Here is a 20,526-nt window from a genome sequence, read left to right as displayed (position 1 = left end):
GCATGCGCGTTCGAACTTGGAATATCATATTCGTGCAAATTCTATGAGGATAAAAACATTATGTGTTTAAAAACACTGAAACAATGTGGCAGACTATAATACTACTTCAGTGTACCGCTCGGAAATCGAATAGGTATATAGGTATCTTTATTGTATCGTATACCATTATATACCTACACGGCCGCAATGTGTACCAGTGTACCACGCAACCAGTGACGGATTTAAGGGTTCAAATAAAGTCGTACAAAATGTATCAGTAACATAGGTATACTTTCGAAATTGTTGTTTTTATTAACCTAACAACGGTAAATGATATTGCAAACTGCAACATGAAATGTATTTATTATTTTGTGGTAAAATAATAAAAATTAACTTTAGGTGGGCCCAAGTACACATTTTAGGAAAGGGTTCTCGTCGGCATTTGTCAACTAAACGACCGTTAAATATCTGTACATTTTTTTGTACAATCTACATGTAACATTTTATAATTCGTTGTAAATTTCGACTCGTGGGAAATGATTTATTATAATCGTCGGCGTCGACGCTTTCCTCTGCGAAAAAAACAGAAATATTAATTTGTTTTAACTGCAGGCTGTATAGGCGACGTATAGCGGGTCACGGTAATATTTCCTTTTGAAACACCGCGGGGAGGGTTTAACGGTGTAATTCAATCGTAAATAATATAATATGATTCATAGGAAACACTCGAGACAAGCACGCGTATAGGCAGACTTCTCGGTACCCATCCATATTATACTCGTCGTATTGCGCATTATGACCAGTAACACGGACTTATAATATCACATTTGCCCCCGTTGACTATATCCGTTTGGCCACCACCGCCCTTGCAGTACGTATAACCGCGAGAAAGTATTATTCCGGTATTTATAGTAAGTACCTATATATTATATATGTACATGACTCTGAGTGTGCACACTATAAAACGACAAAACCACGCCGTCGGTTAATTCATTTTATATCTGTTGGCACGATCGATTTTATAATTTATAATAACAATAAGTACGTCATATTATAATATATACAATAATATAATATTTTATGTGCCAATTTTCCTAAAGAGGAAACTCATAAGCACCGCCGCGTTAAGTTACGTCGCACAATACGCGCAATAATAATTACATTAAGCGCCTTGTGCGTTTTGGCTGTTTCCGTGTTTCCAAAACCATTTTATTGTTTTAAATAATATTCTGGTTGATCTCATATCAAAGTAGGTAAATGAAAATAATAATATCCGTGATGCTTTCTTGTAGGTTTTTTTTGATAAAACTAGTGTTTTGAAATTGTTACTAATTATTGAATAAACCCGACGAATGATCATGTGAACAATATGCAGACTCTGCCATATTATATTAAAATATGATATCTTATAGGTAAATTCACAAAAATACATTTAAAACAACAAAACTGTATTGAAAACGTTGAACGAAAATTAAACATGTTATGTGTACGTATATAAGGCTGAGATCTCGAATGCATATTATGAAGCTCACAAGTCACGACAAAGTTCAGAACTTATCGGATTTCACCGATGGACAAGTCCAACAAAAATCCGTTGCCACTAATATTCAGTGTCAGATTTTATTTAGGATTCGGCGGTACGGTGCTATGCCCGGAAATAAAATAGTAATAAACTAATAAATAATAATAATATACATTAATGGTGTAAATCCCTATACAGGATAAACGAAAACATCTGATCGTATGAACAAATAATTAATGTCAAGATAGCAGCGGTAAGACGAGAGGAGTTTAAAATATAAAATATAATAAATGCATAAGTAACGCCGGACCGAATAGTAAGGATTAAAAGTTAAAACGAATCGAATCAAAGATAATATATAATACCTATACAATGGGAATTATATTGTATAATATATGTAATATTATTATTTAAATTTATTAATGAATACCAATCGAGGAATTGTACGGCATTAGAAAATATTTACGATGTATGATACACGTATGTATGGTATATTATATTATATACCGTATATATTTTAATTAACAAAGCTATGACGTCTATAATATTATAGTGTTTGATGGAAGATATATTATTATGTGAAGTGCGTTCTTAACATTTCACCAGATTTAATTACAAATAGTATTTTAATGTGAACACATTTTTATTCAGAATATCATCATGATTTACCAAGGTACTACATAATTTTATTCAATTAAATCTACAAAACTGAAAGTAACCAATAAAGAAGAATTAATTAAATAATCGTGAACTATATTTAATAAACTGGACCTTCTGATTTGTTTAAACTTTTATACAAGCATTTCGCTTAAGCCGAAAGTCTCAACTTATGGCATCAGATATGTACATCAATCAAACTCCTAGAATTAACAACTCAGAAAAGTTTTATTTATCAAAAATGTTATCTTGTACTGACTTCAAATTGTATAAAAAGATATTTCTAACCAGTATAAGACTAAGTTGAACTGAATGTTTCCTTTTAAAATGACCCCCTTGCATTACCAAGGTATATAGTGCCTATTCACTATTGTTCGATAGTGTTATTGATGATAAATCTTCAGCAGTTGGCTTGCATGACGTGTTTAATGAGAATAATAATGAAAGCCAACTGTCGAACTATTGGGTACGTTAACCCTCGAGGGGTTGGGTTGTTTTCCTAAAAGCATACAATAATTATAATTTCCTAATAACGATGTGTATAAATATAATATGTAGTAGGTATAAGGTATACGATTTGGAACCAACGAGAAAACACGTTTATTTATAATATTATTATACTGTAGGTACATAAGTACTGCATACTGTCTAAAATCGTATTATAGTACCACAGCACTTTGGTCATTTTCGAAGATTAAAAGTGTACTTACTCAATTATTGATCTGATAAACTACAATCATATTATTCTACGTCAGTATTAATGAAAAATATGACAAAAATATCCAAACCAACAGCACCAAAATCAGTGGCGTCATTTCAGTTTTTGAGAGGGGGGCAAAATTATTGACCGGCCCAAAATAAAACTGAAAAAAAAAGCTCGCTAACATTTACATTACATTACATTACAATATTGCATTTTTATCTCAATACAAATACCCTCCTTATACATAATTGTATAAATACTAGTTAGTATCAAAGGTTAATATCATAAGCATACAGGTAAGTAACCAATTTTTTTGAGAGATTACAATAACTAAATAATTAATACATACATATATGTAGAGGTTACTTCAATATATTACCTATTAGCTACTATATAAAAGCCTAAAACTAGCCCATACCCGGCCCGACAGCGGCCCGCTAATGACAAGTGGGGGGAAATACCCCCCCCCCCAAATGACGCCACTGACCAAAATGTCTAAAAAGTGCTTTTGTGATTTTTAATTATTTTTATTGAAAAACTAATAATTTATATCAACTCATTTAAATTTCCTATCATACATATAATAAACTAATTTAGAACAATTATTAAATGTTTCAAATATAATAACTAATAAGGGTAGTTAAATTCTTACAAGATAATAATATGAACAATATTGGTCAAAAATATATAAGTATGTTATCAATCGACGATCCCATCCATATAGTGTTGGAAATAATGATCGCGGTAGTTCTTAACCAGCTGATGGCTGGCTGTTTGTTTTCAATTAATCAAGTACCTATAATATTAATACCCAAGTACCCAACAACATGATAGATATTATACTCAGAGTGAGATTCAAGAATTCCCCCTCGGAAATTTTCACCTCTTCCACACCATTAACAGACATTTCCTCACAGAAAAGATAAACACATACTATAATATATAAACCGCGGGTGATCCATTTAACGTAGAACACTTATTGTTTTAAAAGTTTGTGTTTTTGAAAATATATTTTTTACATGGTTTAAAGTTGTTACAAAATAACGTGTTTATTAAAAATTAAATTTTTGAATATTTTTATCCGTATAATTTTTTTAAGTTTTTTCTTTTTTGAATTCCAACACAGTTTTAATTTAATATTCGAAAGCAGAATATTTTACTGAGTATTTATTGATACATAACAATCGAATTTAAGATGAGTATAGCGTATAAGTTATATATAACTACCTACTCGTAAATACTTTAAATACTTATAACTATTAACTATTCGTCCTAAATTTGATTTATATGCACTGAAATACCTAGAAAAATATTCCGCTTTGAAATATGAAATTAAAACTGAATGTTGTTATTAAAAAAAGTAAAAAACTTCAAAAATGCGAAGGATAAAAAAATGTTTAAAAAACTATTTATTTTTTACGATTGTTGGTTTTATAGACTAGAAATAAAGTAATTTTTTTTATTTATTTAAACATTTATATAAATTTGAAATAATGAGTGTTTAATCATAAATGAATCATCCGTTAGGTATACGTATAGGTACAATACTAAAAAAAACTGTATTACTTACATTGTTATTAAAATTAAAAAAAATTAAAATTTATTATTCATAATAGTCATGTATAATAATAAACTAACGAATTATATTAATTTGTTTCAAACAATTTTTTTGATTCAGAGTCATTTCATACAGATTTTAGTTTATTATTAGGTAAACTAATATAAATTTGTTTTGGTCTAGCTCGGTGTTATATCAATAACCCGTATATTATGATTGCATAATTGTCATAGTTGCAATAGCATCACTCTTTTGAAGACCTTCTTTAAATACAAAAATGTTTGGTTTGTTTAAATTATTCATGATGTGTTTAAATTTTTAATACCATACATAAATTAACATCAAATTATTAATTATTAATAACAGGTAATTATAGTATATTTAAAAATCACCTTTCACAAACATTATTTGTTTGTCCAATTCCTAGTTGAGTTTCGGAACGCATATCTCGACAACGTGGAGAAAATGTGGCGAGGGGTGGAGTTCGTAAGAGTTGTATAGAATAATTAGCATAAAATGTATACTATTTTCCATTTACGTAATTTGAATTGAAATAATACAAGACTATTTCATTTCAAGGGGGAAAATGTTCGTCTTCCAATCGGGGTGTACGTACGTCATATACCAACATACCAACAAATCTATGTAATATATAATATGCATATAGGTAATACACTAATACTATTATTATGATGTGTATTATAAAGTGAAACAATACCACAAATATCCGTGACGTATACAAATACTATTGTAGAGGTATGCTCGTGGTGGAAATATGTGTGCAAAGTAAAAGTTGTTATTTGTGAGTATGTGACGCTGAGTCTCGGGATATTTTCTAAACGACGATAATCACAATACCACTCATTTTGTATAGGGTGTATCGTGGTGATTGTTCCTCTTCATTCAATTATTTTAAAAATTAGTATTATTGAAATCAGATTATTATCACTGTGTGTGTTTATAAAATTTATGACAGCGCATGATATAAAGGTAAGTTTTTGGTTAACTTAAAATACAATTGCTGTTTTTGCGTCTTATTGGGGACAGTAGATTAAATCGTAAATGTTTTTATTATAGTGGGCAAACGAATGTATGATGACTATACGGACATGGTGATTGGTGAGGAGACACTTATATATATACCTAGGTATACCTACGTCTTTCAGAGTCTCTGAATTGTATAGTTTGAGCGTACCTATCCCTCCTATAAGTTTTAAGTTGTCACCGGTTCGCTCTTTTTTCCATAATAAAATATCACAATAATACCTTATACGCGTCGTACCATGTTTTTCGATAAAATAATACAGTCGACCATAGCTGTTTTTGATATAACGGTTACGACGCGTCTCCGTACAACCGCAATAGAGACTTCCCCGGATGAAAGCGAAATCGATAAGACAAACCAAAATCAAGTGCACGTGCTCCACAGAAATATATTATCATACAAAATATGAACAACAAGGAAAACTTCTACAACCAATGAAATGGTTAAAAAGACTGCGGCACTATCTCCTCCGTCGCAGCAGGATAAAAATCGACAATTGCATGGTGTGTAGTCCGCGATTCGTTGAACCTTCTCACATTTGGCGAGTTTGACCGCAGTTGTATAATACACTATAGGTAGGAATATCTAAATATTATTATATAATTGTAGCTAGAAATTATGCATTACTACTACACTGAATTAAATTTGAACTGACGCGTAATACCTAACCACCAATAAAGAAGAATCATAATTTATTTTTATTTTTTTATTTTTAGTAATATAATATTATGCTGAGGTTGAAAGTAGGTACCTACTTAATATGATGAGTTCGGTATTATTTTTCTACCACCAATATCAAAATGCTTATAATAATCTGTAGTGACGGCGCATACACGCTTTGTGGAGAAATTAAATAATATGTAATTACTCTGATGTTTGTTATTATTTATAATGTAGGTCAGTTATTGCAGTCTGCGACGTGCAGCGGTATAAAAATCGCGATTACGAAACAATAGAGGTGATGTGCGAACTTACCGAAACAACTAGCGATTACTATTGCTGCATAGTGCATAATCGCGAATCGTCCTGTTATTCCGACGAGAGATTTTTTAAAATCTATTTAAATATAGGTAGTATTCCTCATTTAACGCGTGCAATCTTAATTATTGTATACATGTTTGTATTTTACGAATAAACATGATCTACAAAATAAGTGCGGTACACTACGATGTTCGCTCGTATAACACGCCACAGATAAGTAGCATAATAATTTACTGTATTGCGTTACACATATTATTATTATTGTGCGATCGTATGCATCGCAAATTCAACATGATATTATTCGTTTTAAACGCAAATACCTAACGTGATCCAGTGTGGAACGATATATTGTAATACCCACGATAGACCAATGAATGTGATAATATAATAGACGGGCGTTTCGAAATTCTGTCGCCGAAACGATGTAGCGTATATTATTATAAGACAATACAAATACCGACTGCGAGATCAAAAGAAAGTGAAATCATGCGCGAGTGTAAAGATTTTTATAAAATAACATCGTCGTCTTCGACGGAAGAAACCCCGGACGGGACGACGCGAGAGATCGCAGACGTAGATATTATTATAGTTTAAGGTTGTAGATAATAATATTATAAATTTGTATTCCGTGCGCGTCAAATTTACGGTTTCAAACCCATCGTGCAATGCAACAAACGCGTCGTTCTAACGTGTACGATTTAAAGCGTAATAACTCGTAAAAGTTAATTTTTAGAATATAGAACCAAATTAATTTTGGGAAAACCGTTATTTTTCATTTAAAAAATAGTTCTTTTCGGTGCTACACCAGTCCCCGCGCGTTTAAAGAGGCGGTTTTGACCTGCACACTTTGCTACGTAGTAGTTTTTCTGAAATTTATCGTAGGTAGCCAATTTTAAGACACAAAATAGTATCGCAATTACACACTTGCAGCCGCGAGAAGAAGAATTTGCAGTCCAGTAGGAGGAAGACGGCCAGTAACAACATAAACCTTATTTACGGTAGGTAATAGGTATGCTATTATAATAATACTAATGTTTATATTACAATATTATGCATAGATTATATAGGTGTATCTAACACATTACACATATTATCGTCAGCGGATGATTTATTCGTTTCCGAGGACATTTGGATCCAGCAAACGTCTCACAGTATTAAATCGTGGTATTCAAGAGAGACCTCGGCGACGGCGACCCTATATCCGATCGGTGGGGAATTTTCAATGTCGCATGGTGGTCATCGAGACATTATCTATATCTACCGACCCACCACTACTATTTATACTATACCTACACTGTATAATATCCGTTGACGACAAACACACACACGACTATTAGTCGATGATGTGGGTTACAAGGTCGTCGGCCTCCGAGCGCGGGACACGGTGAAACCGAAAACGTTTTGCCGTATATTCATGTACATGCGGCTTTCACTGCACCGTGCATAAATATGATAAAATATTTAACCGCCGAGATTTGCAGTCCAAGAACGCGGCGGCGGCAGATTTAAACGAAACGTTTCGAAAAGTCGGATCGTGTTCGTCCGTTTCGCTATATAATGTCATCTCGCCCGTATTATAGGCACGACGATATTACGGCCGTTGGAGACTTTTACCGCGTCTACATTACACTCACCGTATACTCACACGATCCCCCACTACACAAGCCTCTAAGTAAATACAATTGACCAATCAAGAGACGACTACCAAACGAGACGTATAATAATATATAGGTAATATATTTCGCGACATGATTTGAGACGTCTGTCTTGAAGTCGGCGCGGGGAAAGAAAAAGACAGGATGGACTTACAGGATGGATTTGGAGAAACTCGTGAGTGAATATGTAACACGATATTATTATTATGAAAATTTCCAAAACTATACACCAAAAAGTCGGGTTTTTTGTGTTTCCGACGATTCGACACAATGGGATCGACAATAACACGCGGACATTCAACATTAACCGGCACAAAAACAATTGGTTGTTTTACATTTTTCGTGCTCTACAATTGTAGCATATAACCCCGTGTCTTACAAAGACAAATTCTTACAAATATAATATGTTTGGCCGAAGAAAGTGCGCATAGGTAGATAACGACTGCCGATTTCCATGTGTAGTGATGATTTTATAGCTTATATATTATTTTAACTCTTGAAAACGAATCAGACACATGCTCATAAAATATATGCGTCAAATGCCCAACTTATGAAACCAGCTGTGGTATAGATCAAAATCAGCCATTAAGTTGAAAGCCATTTGCAGTGCATCGTTTATCGGGGATTCGATAAGAAAATATTATAATAATATATTAAACCTTTTTTTCTGTTTCTAGTTACAAACGTGTACCATTTTTTATGTACGGGGACTACGAAAGCTATAAAAATTTCAGCCACACGTGCAGGTATACGACTGTTTTAAAGTTAAAATTATGTTCAAACGTGGTGATTGTGCATTATTTTATATGCATTAAACATAAGTATAGGTAGTAGGTACTTCGTACTAACTAGGTACTGTTCGTACACTATCTATATACTGTGTTTTTATAACAAATATCGTTGTGAATGCGTAAAAAAAAATCATTGACATAAGTGATTATATATTTAAAATTTGAGCTACTTATTATAATTGATAATTATTTTCGATGAACATAATGTATAATGTACAAACAATATAATATTAAAGATGCATACCATATAATTATTATAATGAACAAATTAAAAATGTTATTTGCATTTATTTATCGTTAATACTTTTTCTTTCTCGGCAAACAACGATATCTCAATGCTTAAGGTATAAATGAAATGTTTACGACTTCAACCATGGTAAGAATAACAATTATAAATCTATTAAAACAACAAGTACACTTACTAGTATGAAAATAATACAATATAATGTCTTTTTTATGAAATATAGTCGTCTATGTATGTACCTGTTATGTACCATTGTAATATAGCGGTGCATTTATGAATAATTCAAAAGCATTGTTTTCTTTTTACTCTTTTTTTTCAATTAAATATTTAAATATATGTTAACCTTTTAAAATTTAATTAAAGAAAGGACTATCTGATTTTAGTAGTTATAATATGTTAGCTGCTATTTAAATTAAAATTATTTTTCGTAAATGCGATTCAATTAATTCACTGTTAGTGATTAGGTAATTTATCTTAAAAAATCTTAACTTTATAAAAATTAATCTTCTGTAATTTCATGGATTTGTTTTTATAAAGTTCAAAGTACCTATATTTACAAAGAAAACTAATAATATTTAAATTATAAGCTGGTTCTGCAAACAATAATAATGGACAATTTTCGACATATATTGTTCTCAGGTGTGGAGAACTATTATCAACTGTAGGTATACATGGCGAATGGAAAATTTAATATTATAACCTATTATATTCAGCTATACGGGTTTTAATGTTTTGTGATATGTATTGTATTTTTGTACTGTTATTTAATATCTAATAGTAAAATAATAGCATCTGATATAGTAATATCCAATAAGGTTTGCATTGTATTTTATGTTTATACAACAAATTTACGTATATGGAGTAAAACAAGTTTGAGAATATCAAAACGTTGTCAGTTTAAATAAATCATTTTTCGATTCGGATCGGCATTAGAACCACATGATATAAAGGTTATGAAAACTGTGACAATGTAAAGTCAGTAATACAATAAACATTATTAAAAAACTATTTACGTATTTAGGTACTTTTGTTTAAGTTGAATAATACAGGTAGGTAAACCGTCATAATTAGTTACGATAAACGAAAAAGTAAAAAAATCTATGGCGGTTTCCCATACGTTTAGGTATGTAAAACGTTCTATTTAGTATTTTTGATAATGCATAATAATATGCAATATGTTATCCTTGACCTTACAATAATGTTAACCATATTCATATTAAACTGTTAGACCACTTATGACGATACAATGCGAATTTAGGTTGAGTTTGATAACTGATCATTGAGATTGCGCACTACAGCCTTTCAAAGATGAAACGCATAAATTATTACAAAAAAAAATTTGAAGCCGAAAATGATGCGTAACTGTAAATGTTTGCTGTATAAAGGAAAAAAATATACACGTATAATACTATATACACCTAACAATGTCCCATAATGAAGCAAAATAGTTATCATTAAATTTACGAACGATAAAAGCATTTTATTATCCAACGTAAAATACACGGTTTATAATACTAAAATATTTAAATTCATATATTAAGTAGAGGTACTTTCATAATAATACATAAACGATAAAAGTAAAAAAATATATAATTAAAGTTAAAACCCATTAAATAATATCAAACTAAGACCATTCTAAACGCATTCTTCAACACTCGATTGGTTTTCTAAAACACCACACACACGAACCACATAATATTATACAGTTTTATCTGTGGAAAAAAAACTCTGATTTTACTTAGATCTCATGAGACGTACGAAAATGAAGATAGTTTAAGATAGATTAGTTAGCTTGTGTGACTTTTGATTGTACCGGTATAGGTATAGGTACTTATATAGTATATATAGGTCTTATATAGTATAAAATATTAGAGTTTTAATTCGGTAAATATCCAACGAAACTTAGGAAGACCAGAGGGAGGTGGTCTCGGGAGATAAAATATATTCGTAAGTCTTATCGTTTTGGGAACGGTAAGGACACACGCACACATGCACACACACACACACGCGTATTTACCGTTGTCGAGTACTATCTGCAGTACACGTTGGCGGTCAATCGTGGATAATATATATTATTATAACAACGCTTCGTAATGAACATAGATCGTTTTCTGGCAATGGTTTTCGGACCGACTGCAGCTGTTCTTCTCAGAGCATGATATACATAGGTAATTCTAAATTTTACGATGTATGGCGTGCGTGTGACGTCCGTCTATCTGCAGCAGTGCGTATGTATTATATATATGTTTATAGATATAGGTACTATTTGTATATATATGTGCATTGTATACACGGTAATGGCGTAACCGTGTAATTATGATTACTCTAGTTCCGGAGTGCACATATCGCCCGTTCTGTGTGACGTCTACCTACATTGATATAGGTATTATGTATATAGCAATCACGTGGTGCATCATCGTTATTGTTGTCGACGACATGCATGCGTATATGATGCATTCTAGGCGGTATGAACAAAATGCGACGTACTAGTGCAGCACCGACGGAAATGCGGTTAAACAACGATTATTTGATAGAATAAAAATCGACGTGTCTCACAAAACCAAAAAATAAACCACATTTTTCAGATCCGTTTCACTCATTTATCGGGTAAAGCCTAAAAGTTAAAAAAAAAAAAAAGTATTTCCTCTATATTATAATATTACTCGAGTTACCGTATATTATCGGCGTAATTAATAATATTATGATGAGACCACTGCAGACCAAGCGAGAACTATAACAATATCTGTTTCCACCACACCCATAGAATTCCATGCATGTTGGTACCTGTATATACCTATTTAACCCGTACATTTTTCAAAACGTTTGGATAAAGACAGTTTTTTATTCGCCACGCACCGTCCATAATACTTATATAAATTCATATCTTTGTCATTATACTTATAGCGACGCGTGAATACGTGAAGACGCGCCTGAAACTCGACAAGCAAAATAGCGAGTCGGACTTCTAATCGGTCGAGTTTCTTGTCCCTTGTCAGACCAATGACTTCACTCGGCAGTTATTCGCTTTTTGTTTACATATTATATTATATGCGCCGTAGTGTATATACATCACATTATTATATTATGTAGGTATATGTAATACGCGCATAATTTTGTTTTTCCGTCCAGCGCGCCCACCTGTACACGTCTCGCGATCGTGGGTTTTTATATAATATGATAATATATTTTACAAAATTATTATCATCCAGTCAACCTTGCGCAGCGGTGCTATAGTTGTATACATCATTATCTGGACATTGGAAAAAAATAAGTCGTTCGAATACTTGCAGCTGCCGAACGTTTATAATAAACGCATAATATATATAATATGTCTTCTCTTACGGTTCTTATATGCTGTGTACAATATAGTATAATATTATTGCTAACACGTCAGTGGTAGTATATACATGTAACGCGGACGACGAAAATATATAATATTAAAATAATATCCAGCTCGGATAAACAAATTTCACTGTACCTATATAATAGGTATATAGGTATGGACAGAACGTGGATCGCTGCATACATCCTGGTCGCGTATCCTTTCTAATCACGTATATTTTCGTTGTATATATATATATATATATTATATATTATATTATAAATGTAGTAGTTGTGTTATAATATAATTACTATCTTTTAATCTCGGATTAAGATTAACACAATGTGCGAAATCAGTGAAAGGGAAACGCGTATTTTAATATTATATATAATATACTACACTAGGCAGATTTAGGTCATTGGTTGCCCGTTTGATAATCATTGTTCTTGCATATTACTATTTTATATAGGAAATATGTATGAGACGATCCCGTGAATTCTACACACGCGGTTGTAAAATCCGTTCAAACGTAACTATTATACAATTGTTGTTGTTTTAGAGCGACAATTGTTCACGTACTATGATTATACTGGCCGCAAGAGCTGATTATTTTCGATTAATATAGTCGATATTATAATACTGATGACGATGTAAGTATATACGCAAGAACGTATTTCAGTTGCGTTTAATGGGACGTGTCATTTCGTGCAACAATGAGCTGGACGGACACGTTGTTGTGATATTATTTTGTCACGATTTGAATGGGCCATCACATCACAAATATGCGCATTTTATCGACGAATGATTCGGGGGACAAAAAATTCTGGCCGATTCTGCTGTTGTGTTAGGCGGCGTTATAATAATATTATGTAGGTTTATTACGCACTTTCGTTAGCCAAGCGATAAGACGAATTTAAATCCGTGCATGTGGGACGATCGGTTCAGGGTTATTTGAAATAATTCATCGTTTTCACGGACGATTGTAAAAATATTTTTGAGTTAATTCTCCTTTTTTAAAAAAAAATAACGAATAATACTTGGCAAACGATGCACGAAACTAACATATAATATGCAGCGCTGAGTAAATTCATTAGTGGTATACATTCAAATCGACCACATCGTTATATAATACATGAATTGAGGATTCGTTGGACGTCAATTAATGCAAGAGACAAGTGGGAAGAAATGAGTTATTATCGTCACACAACCTGCATAGGTACACGCAGTGCGCATGTCTCGTGTTATTTCGCCGACAACGATTATCCGATTTGTCGTGTAGTAAAGGCGAGACGATATTATTATATTGATTGTCGTACTGTCATAGTCATTAGAATATCTGCCAATATCATTATTGGCCACACGATAGTTTTCTCAAATAATGTAAAAAAAAAATAATAATATAGATACCTACATTTGACGATAATATGATCGACGTAAAATTGTGTGTTTGTGAAATAGTAAGCGTAAGATGTATCCGAAGATATCATATTTCCCCCGATATATATAGTATATTTAGTAGACTGGTTCGAATTGTAAAAAAAAAAAAAACCACTGTACGACATACATAACAGCTGAGCGAATAGCTTCGGCACCTATCATCTCTGCATGTATACTCGATTCGCCCGAATTATTTACCCAATAATAATTATTAGATAATCAACATCTCGAATTATGGAAATTGGAGATATTAACTCGCAGACTATTCTCGGACGGCTATATAATATAGGTACCTATTTAATAATATAAATTTAATCAACGATTTCCAACACGAACGACGACGGATCGGTCATTTCCGCCATAACACACATGTGCTTTGCGAAATAATACGACTGATAAGACCTTGAAGAACACACACATATTGTTAGATAATTTCGGCATAATTGCGACGTTTCCGATTGAAACACGCTCAAATGTGTGCTGCAGACGATATAATATTTTAAAAAGCTGATATATACGACCGTGGCTCGTATATTTTAATAACTATATAGTACAGTCGTTCAAGTCGTTGTTGACACGAAACAGCGATATAGATAATAATAAAACAAACGAACATATAATATTGAGTTAACGTACCCACCACTGTATGAAAATATTATACCAGTGTTTCTGTCATTACTATAATACGGATGCACTATCATTATGTGTAAAAAAACAAATTACTTCAATTTTTATCTGCTGCAGTAGTTAAACGTGAACTGGAGACTATATAGATTACGCGTCTCGACGAACAACGTATATACTTAATATTATATTAAAATACGACTGCGGGATTTGTCTCGTTTGTGTGATTCAACGCGAAACAGAGAGGCGAAAAATATGCTTACACAGATATGTAAAACGAATTTTCACAGAAATTGTATACATAATATTATAATATATGTACATAGTTTAGTGTCATCCTCTACCACTCTACAACGCTATTCTTTTGTGATTTTTTTCTTTTATTAACAGAAAACAATTCGTAAACAAGACTATTCTATTATAATTATTATTATATATCGTACGACGTACGCCGTCTGTTTGTTCTTTTTCAAGTCACTGACCATGCGCGTTTACAGTGTTATAACGTTACAAGTCGCCGAGAAATAATCAAGTGGTAAATTATGAAAGTGTCACGGTGTCTTAAATCCTCCATTCTCCTGTTCCTGCAATATTGTTCCCGTTGAAAACTTACAGATACGGCTGAACCTACATTGGTCTACTGGATCTTAGACTTTGTTATGACACCCATTAGGTTTATTATTTTCCACTTGATCTATGATGTGATGTGATACTATAGATAGATTTTTTTTATTTATCTATTGCCAACTGATGATTTTTTTCGAGATCTATTCGATATTGGTTTGATCGAGTTATTAACGCGTATAGTATATATATGAGGTCACGTACAGGCGTTAAATTTGAAAGTCAAACTCAATAATTGTCATGCCTATTTTTTCTTCAGTACCAGCAATTAATACATTTGAGCGTCGTGCAGTTACCGTATGCTCTAAGTTGCGTGAAATTCCACGAAATTCTGTGATCAAGGGCGCTAAAATTGTGCTAAAATGTATTTGATATTATGGTCGCGTTAAAACAATTTGTTTTTAAGTCGTCGACTGATTGTTGCAAATAGAATGACGTTATATGCGTATATTTAATTACATATTAAACATCTATTTATCCATCTATATCTGTATTACAATCACGCATACAACAAGTTTACGTGCAATGCAGTCCAAAACCACCTACTCAACTGATTTCGATAAGATTATGCTCATGATTGCATGTGTGATTTAGTCAAACTTAAAATATAGGGTGATTGATATCTCGATAAGTTATCCTTAATTTTTTTTTTATTGAACATTTAAGAAAGGATTTGTTATTTACGATTGAAATTTTTGTTTATAAATTGTTGCTGTAGCCAGCAGCTTACAGTATTTTCATAATTAATTGTTTTAAAATATTTATAAAATTAATTTTTAAAAGTATATAGTTTTGGCATTTGTAACGGAAAATGAAGAGCCTGTGTTATATTATATGTATTATTTATAGTGATTCGTATTTTAATGTAAAAACGGATTAAAGAGAAATGTTCTAATAATATATAAAACACACAAATTAGATACAATATATAGACACGTCGAAGAAGAGTTTTGTGTTTTTTTGAAAATTTAAAATTCGGTCGATGACGAATACCAATATGTGAACTGTGAAGTACCTAGGTACTACAGTAAACAATACGCGACACTCCGGAAAACATTGGTTCGTAAAATTTTAATTACGACCGTCGGGTTTTTAACTAACCAAACGATAACTATGAAATAAAGTTTGCGTGTTAATGTGTTATGATCGAATAGGCGTGAATAGGTAATAGGCAATAGACGTGAATATTATTATATTTTGATTGTGTATATTATGTTTTTGAATTAGAAAATGGAAAAATAAATAAATACGTAAATTAATCGTTAATTGGTTTGCCGCCATCAAACGAAAGTGTTGAAATTAAACTCGTTTGTCCGATAACGTGTGCAGTATATACGTTTATCCTCTACAAATGCCCACTCATAATATTATTATTAAATAGATTTTGACTCCAGAAAATATAACTACAGACTTCTTAAACATCAACCTAAGTTTGATAATGTTGAGAAATGTCGTATCCTATGGCTATTAGTCTATGATCCAATTCAGAAAAATGACGCCTTGAATGATATATTATATATTATAGCATACAATTAAATTTTAAATAAATGTTGTATTTATCTGCGGGTAAAAATTCAAATGGTTATTTTGTTTAATTCAATTTTGTTTCATATTTAATAATGCTTAGATACCTACTATAATATTATGAAAACGTATTTACAAAAGTTTTAAACTTTTTTTTTTTTTATTATTATTCATATAATATTATTTTACCACGCTTTAGAGTTATTTGAATTTTGAAACGTTATTAAACATTATTTATGGACCTCAACTACAGAACAACTTCACACAATATGTATGTGCTTATGATATTATAAAATAAATTTTTATTTTAATAAACCTTTAGATATTTTTTGAATTAGTTTATTGCAATATAAATATGCATAAAATATGAACCGAAAAAATAGTTATTACATAATATACATATAAGTATCATATTATATATAAATATTGATATAACAATCAAAAATAGGGTAAGCTATTGAAAATTCATAAGCTTTAATTTGATCATGCAAATTATTACGGTGGAAACCATCACGTGTAATAAACTAATATACTTAAAGAAACGTAGGTAGGTTAGGTTTTTTTGTATAAAACACTCACACTAATATATATAGTAATAATAGTATTTTATAAAAGACCCTTTGTGTTTTGTTTTTTTGTTTTGTCAGACTATACTTATATATATATTATATTATTAATGGATTTTCATTAAGTAATAGGTTATATTATTATATATAATAATATGTGTATATAAATATAAGTCGAACGGGGTCACTATAAGTATAACTACAATAGGGAAGCCTCACGGAAAATAATATCAAAAATGATGTCATAACGAAACAAACAAAAAAGGGCAGTACTCGCGCGTGAGTGTATTTACACCTGGCGTACGCACATACACACCCACACGCAACTGTTGACTTATTGCTTGTACACGAAACGCTCACAAGCACCTGGAAATATCTTCGGCGACGTAATATGTTTACGGTGTCTCGTTGATGTTCGAAACGTTTGACGGGTAAAAAACGAAAAATGTCAATATTCAATATATATATAAGGAAGATATACAGAATACCGCAGCAGATAATACTAAAATAATATAATGTATAACAGAGAGAGCGAATCTATACAAGTGCAAACTCACGGGTCCTATCCGCATGATAGGTAGGTAATAATGATAAGTCGCTGCAGTATAATTATAATAATCCAATGCGCTTTGACAATGAATATTACCAGATACGTCTTCCCACTGAGAGAATCGATAGGTACTGCGGAAGTATATTATAATATACCTACGAGGAGACCGCCGCGTCGTCGCAGTAATCGATGGAAAGTCACGATTTAATAGACAAGTTACTATATATGTATAACAAACAGATAATAATAATTTTTACATATTGTTTACAAAATTATTTCGTCTTGCGTTATAATATTTAACGACACTATGAGTAAAAAATAACAGTGATGTCTCAGATAATGATATCGCAGTAGCCACCACACCGAGCATTAAAAAAAAAAATATCTGCGTAACATTTAATGCAAAAATTAAATAAATTCGTACTTGGATAAACATTTTGAAAAGTATTCTCATTCGTATTCAAAGAATACAGTGTTTGAATATTACCCGAGTATTTTGTATGGTAGTAGTATTTTATTAAATAACACCAGCAACTATATAGATACATGATAATATTATTGATATTGATGCTAATTTGCAGAGTTTTCCAGACACGATACTCTTCGAGGTCGAAATTTTCCGAATACTGGATACTATGATATTATAATAATGTAGTTTAGTGTAAAAACGCCTAAGGCCATGTTTTCCACATAGGTTCGAAAACAATGAACGTAGTAATTTTGCTCTTTCAGAGGTTCAGATAATTAAAAGCTAGTCAGTAGGTAGGTAGTCCATAACTTCAGTGTTCCGTGTCATTTTTTAAACAGGTTCGTTAAATAATATAATACAGAGAACTCGCGTTGTTGTTCGATAGAAGAAAAGAATTGATTGTAATATATTAATTTTTATGAAAGGTGAACAACAATAATTAACCGACACAGTTCTAAAATTCACACGTGTGCAGTGATATATTTATACTATAAACTCTACGTAGTCGAAGAATTCCATTCATTAATATTATGGTCCACCGGTGTGCTCCGCATACGAGAAACGATCGCGTAGGTCGTAAATGTCTACTTAGTTTGTGTAAACGAATAAACAAGATTGAAAATCTACGGTTTACGCGGGTTTTTACGATATTGGTGCGGTAGGTATATGAACAAGTTGTATTTTACCCGTTATAATAATGTCAATTTCCCAACATGAAATCGATTTTATTTTTAAATAGTGTCCTGTACAGACGTATAATATATAGTTTTGCGGATTACGATTTAATTTAAAACGCGCGGGAGCGACAGGAGTAAGTGGATATATTTTTGAAACGAACAAAAATGAATATATATATAAATATATAATACAACACTTATAAATATTTAAAATAATTTCTATATTTCCGTCGTACCAGCAATGGTATATAGATAACAAGTAAACATTTGGTTTATGTCACTTAGAAATGTACGCCTAGCGCACAGATTATCCCTATTCACGCTGGTCGATAATACGGTATTCTACAATACCAGAAATTCTGGTACCGAGTAAATACAAATTCAGTGTTTAGGATTGTGTTTGGGGGAGAAGTACTGATGAAAACGAATGCGTTCGGTACTTACAGAGAGTAGAGACAATAATGCGCTGTCACGTCGTAAGTTACACGTCTGAAAATGCGTTGAAAAAGTGTATCATTGAAATAATCGAAAGAGATATTTTATGTTTGCCATTGGCCACAATTCAACCACCCAATTCAACATTCTACAACAAATTTATAGGCACTTTTCACTCAGTTGACTTGTATTTTATGAAAAATATAATATAATAGACAGGTACTAATCTAATTAATTTTTATATTTTAAAATATAAGTTATAATCAAATATGCTGGTTACTTATTAATTAAAACAATAATTGAATAATTATATTAAGTTGAATACATGAATAGCATTATTTAAATAAATAATTTATGACTAATTCCATGGTAAACTATGTACTTATTATAATCGTTGATATTATTTTTTTCTATAATTATATGATATATCAGTCATGGCTCGTATAATCTATGACATTTGAGGACTGGGGATTGTGTTACCAACCAAAAAAGCCATGGCGTCGTGAACACCTATTACGTATATTTTACACACAATTTACTATACAGCAGAGGTATCCCTTTGCCCCGGTGGCTGTTGTCGTTATTTCATTGTGGTTAAACGCGAACGCGCTAGACTGAGAGGACGTACACATTCTATCTGTAGCTCTAGTACCGTAATTGACCGCCGCCGTAAGAACCCCGAGCTCACAGTCCATAATGTACCTACCTATACCTATTTTTTTCTTCCTATATACATACTGTATATTTATCTTCTACCGGCCGCGCAATAGACTATTACCATGTTTCGGTCAAACGACGGCGATGAGGTCACGTCCGCACGTCCTGAAGTGTGCAGATGTGTTCTCTAAACTGTGACGAAACGAGTTGTGAGTGCTTTGGTCGCAACGTAGAATTAACGCAGTATAGTGTTGTAACTACCTATACATACCTACTTGATACTACTGTGCGCGCGAATAAAAATGCTAATTCTCACCACGATTGCCTACGAGTTTTATACGATCCCAACTCATATTGATGCATAGTCGCATAGGCGAAACCAGGGCGAACAATACATTATGGGGGCTCAATTAAGTCCCAACAGAAATTAAAGCGAGTTATGTGATAACAAACCGTATAATACAATTTGTACTATGTGTTTTAATTGTAAGGCATTCGAGGAGGAA

At 32.0% G+C, this 20,526-nt stretch overlaps 1 protein-coding gene across 3 annotated transcripts in view; it reads right to left on the bottom strand.

Annotated features, from left to right (window-relative positions):
* LOC100160321 overlaps window positions 1-20,526 on the bottom strand; it is a 74,314-nt gene that overhangs the window by 12,836 nt on the left and 40,952 nt on the right. The window lies entirely within an intron of this gene.

Source organism: Acyrthosiphon pisum, chromosome A1, assembly GCF_005508785.2.
Source record: "Acyrthosiphon pisum isolate AL4f chromosome A1, pea_aphid_22Mar2018_4r6ur, whole genome shotgun sequence".
NCBI classification, from domain to species: domain Eukaryota; kingdom Metazoa; phylum Arthropoda; class Insecta; order Hemiptera; family Aphididae; genus Acyrthosiphon; species Acyrthosiphon pisum.
The sequence above is the reverse complement of the archived record's forward strand: the minus strand, read 5'-3'. Positions and strand labels throughout refer to the sequence as shown.